Genomic DNA, 15,648 nt, shown 5'->3' with positions numbered 1-15,648 from the left:
CAGATAAGTAATAAAGGAATCTGTATAAATATATACCTAATAAAGTATACTGTAGGGAAAAATATTTAAAGAAATGATATGATGGTAAAAAGGCCAAAAAAAAATCTATTAATGTTTGAATGGAGGTTCTCTAATATTCTTTGTCTGATATCCTACTCTCACTTTTATTATTTTTCATTTTGCTTTTCAAATTTCTCTAAATAGGTAGCTTCTTCTTTAATTCTCCTATTCAGGGTATCCTACTTGCCTTTCAAATTAATTCTTAACACCGACATATATTTTTTGAGAAGTCCTTCTTTTGTCATTATCCATTTTTTTTTTATCCATTTTTTTTAAAGACATTGAGTCAAACAGATATAAAAGTAGCACATTTGTAAGCCCTGAAAAAAAATCCCTCCATGTGAATTGCTTATGATCTCCTTGAGTGTCTTCTGTATTCAAAAAATTGAAATGATAAACATATAGAAAACAAGTTAGAAGTTAAATACCTACAAATTTCAAACATAATAATCACTATAAAAGGTTTACAAGTACTTCATGATTGACTCAGAAACCCCTAAAAATAGGATGATGATCTGGTCAACCTGTGAACCTAAAAACCTATGGTTATATACATTCAAAGCTTAAGTATTTTAAAGTAAATGATGATGGGTAAAGTATTAAAAAAAAAGTCATCATGACATTCTGCCCCTGAATACTTCAGTATGAAAATCTAAAATATATGAATCTTTTTCTTACAAGCCAAAACAGCACCATAACTATCAAAATTAATAATTAGTGAGACTGAGCTATGTTTTCTCTTTTTTTCTTTTTGGTAGATCTTTATATCAGTTTCAGTACCAGTATTAACCTTGCTTCATAAAACAATGGGACGTATTCCTTATTTTCCTATTCTCTGAAACACTGTAAGAGGAGCACTGAGATTTCCTGTTCTTTAAAAAAAAACTGTCTCTTTTTATTAGTTTATTGTTTCTTTTTCCCCAGTTTTATTGAGGTATAATTGACAAATAAAACTGTATATATTAAAGTGTACAACAGGATGATTTCATACAATGTGGAAATATTACCACAATCAGGTTAACACATCCATCATCACACACAGTTATCAGTGTGTGTGTGTGTGTGTGTGTGTGTGTGTGTGTGTGTGTATGAGAATGCTTAAGATCTACTCTCTTAGCAGATAACAAGTATACAAGTATACAATACAGTATGTGTGTGTATGAAAATGCTTAAAATCTACTCTCTTAGCAGATTACAAGTATACAAATTACAAGTATACAATATAGTCCCAGGTTGTACATTAGATCTATAGAACTGGTATATCTTATAACTGAAGGCTTATGCCCTTTGACCACCATTTCCCCATTTCCCCTACCACACAAGCCCTGGTAATCACCATTCTATTGTTTCCATGAGTTTGACATTTTGTTTGTTTGTTTTAGAATTAATATGTATGTGAGATCATACAGTTTGTGTCCTTCTCTGTCAGGCTTTTCACTTAGCATAATATCCCCTAGGACCATCCATATTGTCACAAATGACAGGATTTCATTTTTTCTTGTGGCTGAACATTCCATTCATAGACAGCATAACATTCCATTAGATATAGTTAGAGAGATCGATCGGTCAATCACAACTTCTTTATCCATTCAAGGATGGATGGATATTAAGGTTGCTCCCATATCTTGGCTATTGTTAATAATGCTGCTATAAACATGGGGGTGCAGATATCTCTTTGAGATACTGACTTCCTCAGAAGTGAGACTGCTGGATCATATGGTTCTATTTTTAATTTTTTGAGGAACCTCCATACTGTTTTCCATAGTGGCTGCACCAACTTATGTTCCCACCATGTACTAGGGTCCCCTCTTCTCCACACCCTCACCAACACTTGTTCTCTCTTGTCTTGTTGATAAAAGCCTTCCTAATAGGTGTGAGGTGATATCTGTGGTTTTGATTTGCACTTTGCTGATAACTAGTGATGTTGAACACTTTTTCATATATGTCCCAGCCATATATATGTCTTCTTTGGAAAAATGTTCACTCAGGTCCTTTGCCCGTATTTTAATTGATTATTTATTTTTTGCTATTGAGTTATATAAGTTCCCAATATACTTTGGATACTAACCTCTTAGCAGATATATGGCTTGCAAATATTTTCTCCTGTTCTATAAAGTTGCCTTTTCATTTCGACTGTTTCCCTTGCAGTGCAGAAACTTTTTAGCTTGACCTACTCCCGCTTATTTTTTTATGTTATTGCCTGTGCTGTTGGTGTCATATCCAAAAAGTCATTGCGAAGACCCAAGGAGCTTTTCCTTTGTTTTCTTCTACGAGTTTTACGGTTTCAGGCCTTACATATTTAAGTCTTTAATCCATTTTGAGTTAATTTTTGAGAGCGGTGTAAGATAGGGATCCAGTTTGATTCTTTTGCACGTGGCAATCCAGTTATCACCATTTATTGAAGAGGCAATTTTCCCCACTGTGTGTTCTTGGTTGCTTTGTCAAGAATTAATGAACCATTTATGCATGGATTTCCTCCTGGGCTCTCTATTCTGTTCCACTGGTCTCTGTGTCTGTTTTTATGCCAGTGACATATTGCTTTGATTACTATACCTTTGTAATATACTTTAAAATCAGTAAGTGTGATGCCACCAGCTTTGTTCTTCTTTCTCAAGATTGCTTTGGCTATTCTCGGTCTTTTGTAATTCTATATGAACTGTAGGATTGATTTTCAATTTCTCTGAAAAATACCATTAGAATTTTGATAAAGACTGTATTAAATCTATAGATCACTTTGGGTAGTATGGATATCTTAACAACATTAATGCTTCCAATCCATGAACAAAGAATATTTTTCCATTTATTTGCAGCTGCTTCAATTCCTTTCATCAATGTCTTATAATTTTCAGTGTACAGGTCTTCTACCTCTTTGATTAAATTTATTCTTAAGTATTTTTCTTTCATGCTATTGTAAACAGAATTGTTTTCTTAGTTTCTTTCTTCAATAGTTTGTTAATGTATAGAAAAAACTGATTTTTGTATATTGATTTTATACACTGCAACTCTGCTGAATTTATCAGTTCTAACAAATTTTTTTGGTGGATCTTCAGGGTTCTTTACATATAAGATTATGTCATCTGCAAGCAGAAGCAATTTTACTTCTTCTGATTTGGATGCCTTTTATTTATTTATTTATTTATTTTTGGGCAGGCCTTAATTGCTCCCCCCTAGAATTTTCAGTACTATGTTAGGAAGTGGCAAGATTGAGAGTCCTTGTCTGGTTCTAGATCTTAGAGGAAACACTGAGTATTGTTAGCCGAGTACGAGTATCCTTGAGCATGACGATAGCTGTGGGCTTATCATATGTTGCTTTTATGATGCTGAGGTACATTCTTTCTGTACCAAATTTGAGTTTTTATTATGAAAGTATGTTGAGTATTATCAAATGCTTTTTCTGCATCTATTGAGATGATCATGATTTTTATCCTCCATTCTGTTAATGTTGTGTATTATATTTATTGACTTGTGTATGTTGAAACATCCTAGCATCCCTGGGATAAAACCCACTGATCATGCACGTTCTTTTAATGTGCTCTTGAATTGTGTTTGTTAGTATTTTCTTGAGGATTTTTGTATCTGTGGTTCATCAGAGATACTGACCTTTAGTTTTCTTCTTTCCTTCAGCTGTTTTGGAACAGTGTGAGAGGGACTGGTATTAATTCTTTAAATGTCTGACAGAATTCACCAGTAAAATCATCAGGTCCTAGGCTTTTGTTGGGAGGTTTTTGGTTACTGATTCCATCTCTTTATTCATTATTGGTCTGTTTAGAGTTTCTATTTCTTCATGATTCAGTTTTGGTAGGCTGTATGTTTCTAGGAGCTGATCCATTTCTTCTGGGTTATCCAATTTGTTGGTTTATAATTGTTCATAGTAGTGTTTTATGATCCTTCGTATTTCTGTGGTATCAAGTATAATGTCTTCTCTTTTACTTCAGATTTTATTTACTTGGATCTTCTCTCTTGTTTTCTCAGCTAGGCTTGGTAAATTGCCTATTTTGTTTATTTACTCAAAAACCAACTCTTAGTTTCACTGATCTTTTCCACTGCTTTCTGGTTTCTATTTCACTTATTTCTGCTCTACCTTTCTTATCTCCTTTCTGCTATCTTTGGGTTTTAGTTTGTTGTTTTTCTAGTTCCTTGAGGTGTAAAGTTAGGTTCTTTATTTGAGACCCTTCTTTTCTCTTAATGTAGTTGTTTACTGCAAGGTACTTCCCTCTTAGAACTGCTTCTGCTACATCCTGTTAAGTTTTAATATGTTGTGCTCCCATCTTCATTTGTTTCAAGATATTTTTTGCTATTCCTTTGATTATTCTTTGACCCACTGGTTGTTCAGGAGCTTTTTGTTTAATATCCACATAGTTATGAATTTTCCAGTTTTCCTACTATTACAGATTTCTAGTTTCTTACCATTGTGGCTGGAAAAGATACTTGATGTAACTTCTATCTTCTTAAATTCGTTGAGACTTGTTCTGAGTTGTAACACATGATCATCTTGAGGAACGTTCTGTGTGCACTTGAGAAGAATGTGTTCTGCTGCTACTGAATGCAATATTCTGTATATGTCTGTTAGATCCATTTGGTCTAACGCATAGCTCAATTCTAATGTTTCCTACTGATAATGCGGATGACCTGTCCAATGTTAGAAGAGGGATCTTGAAGTCCCCTATTATTGTTGCATTGTTGTGTATTTTCCCCTTCAGAACTGTTAGTATTCACTATATTTCTAGGTGCATATGTATTTACAACAGTTATATTATCTTGATGAATTGACTCCTTTATCATTATATAATGACCTTCTTTGCTTCTTGTTAAAGTTTTTGAAGTTAAAGTCTATTTGTTCTGACATAAGTATACCTACTCCTGCTCTATTTTGGTTTCTAGTTGCATGGAATATAACTTCCCGTCTCTTCACTTTCAGCCTATGTTCATAAAGCTGACATGAGTCTCTTGTAAGCAGCATATAGTTTTTCTTATCCATTCAACCACTCTGTCTTTGATTTGAGAATTTAAGCCATTTAGATTTAAAGTACTTACTGATAATGTAAGGACTTACTAATGCTGTCTTATTATTTTTCTGGCTGTTCCATAGTTCCTTTCTTGCTCTTTAGCTGTCTTCCCTTGCGATTTGATGATCTTCTCTATTGGTATGCTTCAATTCCTTTTTTTTTTTTAACAATTGCTTGTGTATCTACTACAGGTTTTTGCTTTGTAGTTACTATGAGATTTACATAAAACATCTTACAACATTCTATTTTAAGCTAGTACAAAAACTCTCCTCCCCTCCCCCAACATCTTATGTTTCTGACATCACAAATTTACATATCTTATGTTGTATACCCACTAAAAAATTATTGTAGCTATAGTTAATTTTAATACTTCTGTTAAAACCTTTGTAGTAAAATTAAGTACTACATGACCATATTACATTACTATAGTATTTGGATTTGACTACACACTTGCTTATAACAGTATGTTTTATATTTTCATGTTACTAATTAGCATCCTTTTGTTTCAGCTTGAAGAACTCATTTCAACATTTCTTGTAAGGCAGGTTTAGTTGTGATGAACTCCCTCAGCTTTTGTTTGCTTGTGAAAGTATTTCTCCTTCATTTCTGAAGGACAGCGTGCCAGGTATAGTATTTTTGGTTGGCATTTTTTTTTTCTTTAAGTACCTAGAATACATCAACCCACTTTCTCCTCGCCTGTAAAGTTTCTGCTGAGAAATCTTCTGATAGTTTTCTTGGGGTTCCTTTGTATGTAAGTAGATTTTTGTTTCCTGCTTTGGAAATTCTCTGTCTTTGGTCTTAGACAGTTTTATTATAACGTGTCTCAGTAAAGTCCTCTTTGGGATGAATCTGTATGGGAAATTATGGACATCATGAACTCTCTCCCCAGATTTGGAAAATTGTCAGCCATTATTTCTTTAAATAAACTTTCTGCCCCTTTCTCCCTGTTTTTCCTTCTGTGACTCCTATAATGCATTAATTGCTTTACTTGATGATGTCCCTTAATTCATGTAACCTTTCTTTACTTTTATTCATCCTTTTTACTTTTTTCTGCTCTGACTGGTTAATCACAGATGACCTGCCTTCAAGTTCAGATTTTTTTTTCTTGTTGATTCATTCTGCTGCTGCTGCTACTCTCTATTGCACTTTTCATGTCATTCATTTATATTCTTCAGCTCTGCACTTCGTTTTTGGTTCTCTCTCTTAAACTTCTTGTTTTGTTTATGTATGGTTTTCCTGATTTCATTAATATGTCCCCTGCATTGGAAGGCGGATTCTTAACCAATGGACCACCAGGGTCCTCTAATTTGAATTCTTTATCAGGCATACCATAAACCTCCATTTCTCTGGGGGTGGTTACTGGCAAATTATTATTATAAAATTATAAATTATTAGTGTTGTTATATTGCCTTGATCTTTCATTTTCCTTGAAGTCTTGTGTTGCCATCTTAGCATTTGAAGATGCAGTCACCTCCTCCAGTCTTTACTGATAGCCTTCAGGAATGAAATGTCTTCTGTCAGCCTTACTACAGATTCTCAGGCTTTCTCAGGCCTTCTCTATGGACATGCCTGCTCCACACTTTTTGTTCCCTGTTAGGGGAGAATTCTTAAGACTGTATGCCTTCTCCTGATTCCACAAAGCCAGGCTGAGTGCTGACAGTCTCCTGTTTGCTTTCCCTAGGGCAGTGAGGGATGCTCAAGTGTCTATGCCTTCTCCCAATTCTGCAGGGTTGGGCCAGCTTTCTGCCCATGCTCACTAACTGTCCACTGAGGTTTGCACACACTGCCCTCAAGGGCACACACAGTTATGGGGTGGGTCAGTGTGTGGGTGAGGAATGCAGAACGTTGGAGGTAACCATGGGCTAACTGGGGGATACACTGGTGAGGTGTCCCCAGTGGCTCACAGGCAGGCTTCCTGATGGAGTCTGCAAAGTGGCCAGTGGACCTGCATCCCTTGTTGAATTCTGAGCCCTGGCTGCTATGCTCTCAGCCTTTCCTTGCCCCTTGGTCAAGCAGATCTCCTCTGTATTCTGAAAGGGATGAGAAAGAAGTGGGTATCCTTTGTAGCTTCCCACATAGCTGGGGAAGCCAGGCACTCACTCACATGTTCTCACTTTCCCCTGTAGGAGAAATCACAGGCTGAATGTGTCTCTCTTGGCACTAAGCTGTGCCACCTTGGGGATGCGGTGACACAGGTGAAGTGAAAATTTTCCTCTTACCCTTTTCAATGTGTCCAATCTCAGTTTTTGTTTTGTGTTCCCCCCCCCCCCAATGGTATTGTGTAACTCCTCCACTGGACTCTTGGGTCCCAGAAAGGTACTCTCATCTGTGTATAATTATCAAAATCAGTGTTCTTTGGGGAAGAAGATAGTAGAAAACTCCTATTCCACCATTTTACTGTTGTCACCCCTAAGGATTTCCTGTCCGTTAGTAAAGGTTTGGTAAAATTTCCCAGTGAAATTTTTGGGTAGATATTTGACAACATTCTCAAATTTTTATTTGGAATTTTGTCTGTTTACATGTCCTATCTCTTCTAGGGTCAGGTTTGGTAGATTATGCATTCACAGAGAATTATCCATTTCAGTTACATTGTGAAATAAATTTTTGTAGAGTGAAAAATAGTCATGTGATTTCTAAAATTTCCTCTATTTATTTATTTATTTGGCTGCATTGGGTCTTAGTTGCAGCATGTGGGATCTTCACTGTGGCATGCGGAAACTTTCGTTGTGGTGCGCGGGCTTCTAAGTTGTGATGCTAGGGCTCTACAGCACGCAGGCTCTCTACTTGAGGCATGCGGGCTCCAGAGTGCACAGGCTCAGCAGTTGTGGTGTGTGGGCTCTCTAGCTGTGGTGCACGAGCTCTAGAGCACATGGGCTCAGGAGTTGCGGCACATGGGCTTAGTTACCCTGCGACACGTGGGATCTTAGTTCCCCAACCTGGGATTGAACCCGTGTCCCCTGCATTGGAAGGGAGATTCTTAACCACTGGACCACCAGGGAAGTCCCTAAAATTTCCTCTGTTTTAAGGCTTCCCGATTTCATTTATGTTTTTGTGCCCTTCTTCCCCTATCTGCAAACCTCTGTTCCTAATTAATGTCACTATAAAATTATGCCCATTACCTCAATCATATCTTGGCTAGTCCTCTAATACAGGAATCAGCAAATTTTTTTTCCATAAAAGGCCAGATAATAAACTTTAGGTTAGGCTTCAAGGGCCACATTTAGTCACTGCTGGGTTTTCTTTTATTTCAAAATTCTTAAGAATATAAATAAAAACCCTTCTTGGTTCAAGGCCTGTGAACAAACAGGCTGTATCCCAGATTTGGTCCATGAGCCACTGTTTGTCAACTACTACACTAGTAGAGTCCTCTGGAATGCTCTTGATAAAAATATTTCCTAGGTTCCTGTTATACCTTTTGTTATATTTCATATGCCTGGAGGGCAGTAACCTAGCTGGATTTAACATCTTATCTTCATATTTTCATTCCTTGAGTATCTTGTAGGATGCTGGTGAACTTCTTTTTTAAAAAATATTTATTTATTTATTTGGCTGTGCCGGGTCTTAGCTGCAGCACATGGGATCTTAGCTGCGGCATGCAGGATCTAGTTCCCTGACCAGGGATCGAACCCAGGTCCCCTGTATTGGGAGCATGGATACTTAACCACTGGACCACCAGGGAAGCCCCTGCTGGTGAACTTCTGAATGTGGCCACTTAGAGGTTTGATACCAATGTGATTTTCTCCCTGTTGATATTTCTGTCATATACCTCCTCCTCAACTACTAACATCCCACACCACAGTGATACATTTCCTACAATTGATGAATTGACACTGACACATCATTTTCACCAAAAGCCCATAGTTTTTATTACGGTACACTCTTGGTGTTGTACATTCTGTGGGTCTGGACAAATGTATAATGAGATGTATCCACTACTGTACAATGATCCAGAGCAGTTTCACTGTCCTGAATATCCTCTGTGCTCTACCTATTCATCTGTCCTTCACCCTCTAGCTCACTGAAACCACTAACCATTTTTATTGTCTTCACAGTTATACATTCTCCAGAATATCATATAGTTGGAATCACATAGTATGTAGCCTTTACAGAATGTCTTCTTTCAATTAGAAATATACAATTTAAAATTTTAATTAATTAATTAATTTTTTGGCTGCATTGGGTCTACATTGCTGTGCGTGGGCTTTCTCTAGTTGCTGCGAGTGGGGGCTACTCTTCGTTGTGGTGCACAGGCTTCTCATTGTGGTAGCTTCTCTTGTTGTGGAGCATGGGCTCTAGGCGTGCGGGCTTCAGTAGTTGTGGCACGCAGGCTCAGCAGCTGTGGCTCGTGGGCTCTAGAGTACAGGGTCAGTAGTTGTGGCGCATGGGCTTAGTTGCTCCGCGGCATGTGGGATCTTCCTGGACCAGGGCTGGAACCCGTGTCCCCTGCACTGGCAGGAGGATTCTTAACCACTGTGCCACCAGGGAAGCCCAGAAATATACATTTACGTTTCCTCCATGTCTTTTTGTGGCACACTTCCTTTTAAGTCTGTATAGTGTTTCCTTGTTTGGATGCACCATTTATTTATTCACTCACCCATTGAAGGACATCTTGGTTACTTCAAACTTTTGACAATTATGAATACAGTTGCTATAAACATTCATGTGCAGGTTTTTTGGTGGGCCTAAGTTTTCAGTTCATTTGGGTAAAAAAGAGCACAATTGCTGGCACATATGGTAAGGGTATGTTTAGTTGTGTTAAAAACTTCTGAACTGTCTTCCAGTGTGTCTGACTATTTTGCATTTCCACCAGCGGTAAATGAGAGTTCTAGTTGTTGCACGTTGTCACCAGCATTTGGTACTGTCAGTGTTTTGAATTTTGGCAATTCTGTAATGACATAAGACGTTGAACATCTTCGTATACACTTACTTGCCATCTGTATATCTTTTCTGGTGAGGTGTCTGCTCATGCATTTTGCCTATTCTGTAATAAGGTTGTTCATTTCTTACTGTTAAGCTTTAAGAGTTCTTTGTTTATGCTGGGTAAAAGTCCATTATCAGATATGTCTTTTGCAATTATGTTTTCCTTGTCAGTGGCTTGTCTCATTCTCTTTTGCAGGTAGTTTTTAATTTTAAAAAAGCCCAGATTATCATTTACAGGGATACCTCATTTCACTGTGCTTCACTTTATTGCACTTCCCAGATGTTGTGTTTTTTGCAAATTGTAGTTTTGTGGCAACTATGAATTGAGCAAGTCTGTCAGAGTCATTTTTCCAATAGGATTTGCTCACTTTGTGTCTCTGTGTCACATTTTGGCAATTCTCACAATATTTCAAACCCTCAACCAGCAAAAAAGACTGACTCACTGAATGCTTAGATGATGGTTAGCATTTTTTAGCAATATTTTAAAATTAACATATGTACATTGTTCTTTCTGGACGTGATACTATTGCACAATGTACTGTAAACATAACTTTTATATGCACTGAGAAACGAAAAAATTCATATGACTCACTTTATTGCAATACTCACTTTATTGTGGTAGTCTGGAACTGAACCCACAATATCCCCAAAGTATGCCTGTATTTCTTTCACAGATCACATCTTTGGTGTTGTATCTAAAAAGTCAGTGCCATACCAAAGGCCACCTATGTTTTTTCCTGTGTTATCTTCTAGGACTTTTATAGTCTTGAATTTTATGTTTAGGTTTATGATCCATTTTGAGCTAATTCTTTTGAAAGGTATCTAGATTCATTCGTTACATGTGGATGCCCAGTTGCTCTAGGACCATTTGTTGAAATGACCATCTTCACTACACTGCATTGCCTTTGCTCCTTTGTCAAAGATCAGTAGCTATATTTATGTGGGTCTATATCTGGGCTCTCTATTCTGTTCTACTCTTTCACCAGTACTACACTGGTTTGGTTATTGTAGCTTATAAGTCTTATAAGTCTTAAAGTCAGATAGTGTCATGTCCCCAACTTTGTTCTTTTCCTTCAATATTGAGTGGGATATTCTGGGTATCTTTCTTCTCCATATAAACTTTAGAATCAGTCTATTGATATACACAAAATAACCTGCTGGAATTTTGATTGGCACTGCATTGAATCTATAGATCAAGTTGGGACGAATTGACATCTTGACAATATTGAGTCTTCCTATCCAAGAATATGGAATATCTCTCTTTAGTTCCCCTTTGATATCTTTCATTAAGAGTTTTGTAGTTTACCTCAGATAGATTTTGCATATATTTTGTTAGACTTATACCTAAGTATTTTGGGGGGATGCTAATGTAAACACTATTGTGTTTTCTACTTCAAATTTCACTTATTCATTGCTGGTATATAATAAAGCAATTGACTTTTGTATATTTACCTCATATCCTGCAACCCTGCTATAACTGTTTAGTAGTTCCAGGAGATTATTTTGTTGTTGATTCTTTCTGATTTTCTACATAGAACAGCATGTGATCTGCAAAGGCAATTTTATTTCTTCCTCCCCCATCCATACACCTTTTATTTCCTTTTCTTGTCTTAATACATTAGCTAGGACTTCAAATATGATGCTGAGAGCAGTGGTGAGAGGGAACATCCTTACCTTGTTGCTGATCTTAGCAGGAAAGCTCTGAGTGCTTTACCATTAAATACAATGTACGTTTTTTTGTGGATGTTCTTAACCAAGTTGAAGATGTTCCCGTCTATTCATAGTTTGCTGAGATTTTTTAATCATGAATAGCCACTGTATTTTGTCAAATGCTTTTTCTGCATCTATTTATATGATGTGATTTTTTTCTTGTTTAATCCCACTCCACTTTCAAATATTACTGTACCACTTCATGGGTAGAGCAAGTACCTTATAATAATAAAATATTCCTAATTCCTTCCTCCTACCTCTTGTATCTTGCTGTCATTCATTTTATTTATACATAATATGTACATATAAACATATAAATATATGCATACATATAAACATATACTTAAGCATATGTAATTGAACACATTATTGCTATTATTTTTGAACACACATTTTGATCTGTTAAATCATCTGAGAATAAGAAAAGTTTTTACTTTGCCTTCACTTATTCATACTCTGAAGTTCTTCCCTTTTTTAACATAGATCCAAGTATCTAACCGATACCATTTTCCTTCTCAGAAGGATTTGGCTTACCATTTCTTGAAAATCAAGTCTAATGGCCACAAATTCCCTTGATTTTTGTTTGAGAAAGCTTTTATTTCTCCTTCACTTTTAAGGATAATTTTGCAAGGTACAAAATTCTAGGATTTTTATTTATTTATTTTTTAACTCTCAATACTTTAAGTATTTCACCCCACTCTTATCTTGCTTACATTGTTGCTGAACAGAAGTCTGGTGTAATTCTGATCCTTGCTTTTCTATAATAGGGCAGTTTTTTCGTGTTCTTCCAAGATTTTAAAAAAATTTTTTATTGGAATATAGGTGATTTACAATGTTGTGTTAGTTTCAGTTGTACAGCAAAGTGAATCAGTTATACATATATCCACTCTTTTTTAGATTCTTCTCCCATATAGGCCATTACAGAGTATTAAGTAGAGTTCCCTGTGCTATACAATACGTCCTTATTAGTTATCTATTTTAATATATAGTAGTGTGTACATGTCAACCCCAATCTCCCAATTTATCCCTCCCTCCCCCCTTTCCCCTCTGGTAATCATAAGTTTGTTTTCTACATCTATGACTCTATTTGTTTTGTAAATAAGTTCATTTGTACCCTTTTTTTTTAGATTCCGCATATAAGCAATAAGATATTTGTCTTAAAAAGTGTCATGTACCACAATGTTCATTGCAGCTCTATTTACAATAGCCAGGACATGGAAGCAACCTAAATGTCCATCGACAGATGAATGGATAAAGAAGATGTGGCACATATGTACAATGGAATATTACTCAGCCATAAAAAGAAATGAAATGGAGGTATTTGTAATGAGGTGGATGGAGTTAGAATCTGTCATACACAGTGAAGTAAGTCAGAAAGAGAAAAACAAATACAGTATGCTAACACATATATACGGAATCTAAGGAAAAAAAAAAAAAGGCCATGAAGAACCTAGTGGCAAGACGGGAATAAAGACACAGACCTATTAGAGAATGGACTTGAGGATATGGGGAGGGGGTGGGGTGAGATGTGACAGGGTAAGAGAATGTCATGGACATATATACACTACCAAATGTAAAATAGATAGCTAGTGGGAAGCAGCCGCATAGCACAGGGAGATCAGCTCGGTGCTTTGTGACCACCTAGAGGGGTGGGATGGGGAGGGTGGGAGGGAGGGAGATGCAAGAGGGAAGAGAAATGGGAACATATTGTATATGTATAACTGATTCACTTTGTTATAAAGCAGAAGCTAACACACCATTGTAAGGCAATTATACTTCAATAAAGATGTTTAAAAAAAAAAAGATATTTGTCTTTCTCTGTGTGAATTACTTCACTCAGTATGACAATCTCTAGGTCCATCCATGTTGCTGCGAAAGGCATTATTTCATTCTTTTTTATGGCTGAGTAATATTCCATTGTATATATGTACCACAGCCTCTTCATCCATTCCTCTGTCAATGGACATTAGGTTGCTTCCATGACCTGGCTATTGTAAATAGAGCTGCAATGAACACTGGGGAGCATGTATCTCTTTCAAGATTTTTTATCTTTGGTTTTATGAAGTTTGGATATTACATGCCTAGATGCAGGTTTTTTGTTTCTTTGTTCTTTGTTTTTGGCATTTATCCTCTTTGGTATTCTCTGAGCTTCCTGGACCTGTGGTTTAGTGTATATTAATTTGGAAAAATTCCTGGTCATTATTGTTTCAAATATTGTTTCTGATTCTGTTTCTTTTCCTTCTGGTATTACCATTTCACAAGTGTTAAACCTTCTGTCATTGTTCCCTAGTTCTTGGATATTGGTTTTTTGGGGGTTTTTTTCAGCTTTTTTTCAGTTTTAGAAGTTTCTACTGCCATATCCTCAAGCTCAGTGATTCTTGCCCTAGCTGTGTCTAGTCTACTAAATGAGCCCATCAAAGGAATTCTTCATTTGTTATAGTGTATTTGATTTCTAGCATTTATGTTCAATTCCTTCTTAGGATTTACATCTCTCTGCTTACATTATCCATGGGTTCTTGCAGGTTGTCTACTTTTTTCATTAAATCCTTAGCATATCATCATAGTATTTAAAAATTCCTGGTTTGATAATTCCAACATTCCTGCCATATCTCATTCTGGTTCTGATGTTTGTTTAGTCTCCTCAAACTGGTTTGTTTTTGCCTTTCAGTATGTCTTGTAATTTTTTTATTGAAAGGTGGACATAATGTACTGGGTAAAAGAAACTGCACAAATAGTCCTCTAGTAATGGAGTGGTAAGGAGTGGGGGAGTGGAAGCGTTCTATGGTCCTATGACCAGATCTCAGTGTTTTGATGAACATGTGCCCCTGGACCATGAACTCCACCAGTGCTTCTCAGTGTCTTCTTCCCCTTAGGTTGGACAGAATGGCTAGAGGGAGCTGGAGTTGGCTACTACCCTTCCTCCAGGTAGGGTAGTTTCTGATAAAACTCCAGTAGGCGAGGCTCTGGTAAAATAGTTTCTCCTGAAGGCTGGCCTTGTTAAGAACAGAATGCTCTAGCATATTTCAAAATGGTTCCTTTTCCCCTCCCGCAACCAGAGGCATGAGGGGATTTTTCTCCAATATTCACAGTGAGGACCTGGGATAACTCCGAAGTTAACCTCACAAAAGTGTGGATGACTCCCTGTGACTGGGTCCTCCTAGAGTTTTTTTAACTCTCATATTTGCCCACACTGAGCTTCTAGCAATTAATCAATTACAGTTTAGGCTCCTGTGGAGGTTTCTCCTTGTAGGTCTCTGCTCCAGTAAACTCTCATTTTCTGAATCTCCCTGTCTATTGCTATTTTTGGTGTAGTCGTTTGTCATGTAACCCCACTTCTCTGATGGATATTAGAAACTTTATTGATTTTTCAGTTAGTTCAGTTTTTAACTTGTTAGGACAAAGTGGTGACTTCTAAACTCCTTACACATCAGACCAGAAACTGGAAGTTTTTCTCCAGTTTGATTTTCTTCCTTTTATGGTATTGCTGTGTCTTCTGTGGTGCCAGTTCTTTCTTCAACTCCTTGCAATTTGGTCCTCATTTCTGAAGTGATTTTGCCTTTTCCTTTAATTTCTCTTCTTAGTTCTGTCAATTCTTATTTCACATCACCTTTCTGTCTTGCCATCTCTTCTCTGAGTTACTTTATTTCTGCACTGTGACTATACTGCATAATTAACTTACAAAATTAATGTTGAAAGTGCTGCCCTTTTTCTCCATCTTGTAGTAGAATTTTCCTGGTGTGTTTTCTTCTGCTGACAAAATCTGATTTTCTTTTTTCTTTTTCCTAACATTATGTAAATAATTGTTGATTTTTTTTCTTAAATTCAAAACAGATGGATTTTTCTGGATCAACTATTAACAGGAAGAGGAAAATGGTTAGGGTGGTTGTAATCTGAAAGGCATCCTCTTCTTAGTAAGTGATGAACAGTTTAGTTAATAAATGATGACTTTTGG

General features: G+C 36.6%; 1 protein-coding gene across 2 annotated transcripts in view; it reads right to left on the bottom strand.

Moving 5' to 3' along the window:
• LANCL2 (LanC like glutathione S-transferase 2) overlaps positions 1-15,648 on the bottom strand; it is a 61,549-nt gene that overhangs the window by 25,148 nt on the left and 20,753 nt on the right. The gene's annotated exons all lie outside the window — the stretch shown is intronic.

Source organism: Balaenoptera borealis (assembly GCF_965194805.1).
Source record: "Balaenoptera borealis genome assembly, chromosome: 7".
In the NCBI taxonomy this organism is placed as follows: domain Eukaryota; kingdom Metazoa; phylum Chordata; class Mammalia; order Artiodactyla; family Balaenopteridae; genus Balaenoptera; species Balaenoptera borealis.
The sequence above is the reverse complement of the archived record's forward strand: the minus strand, read 5'-3'. Positions and strand labels throughout refer to the sequence as shown.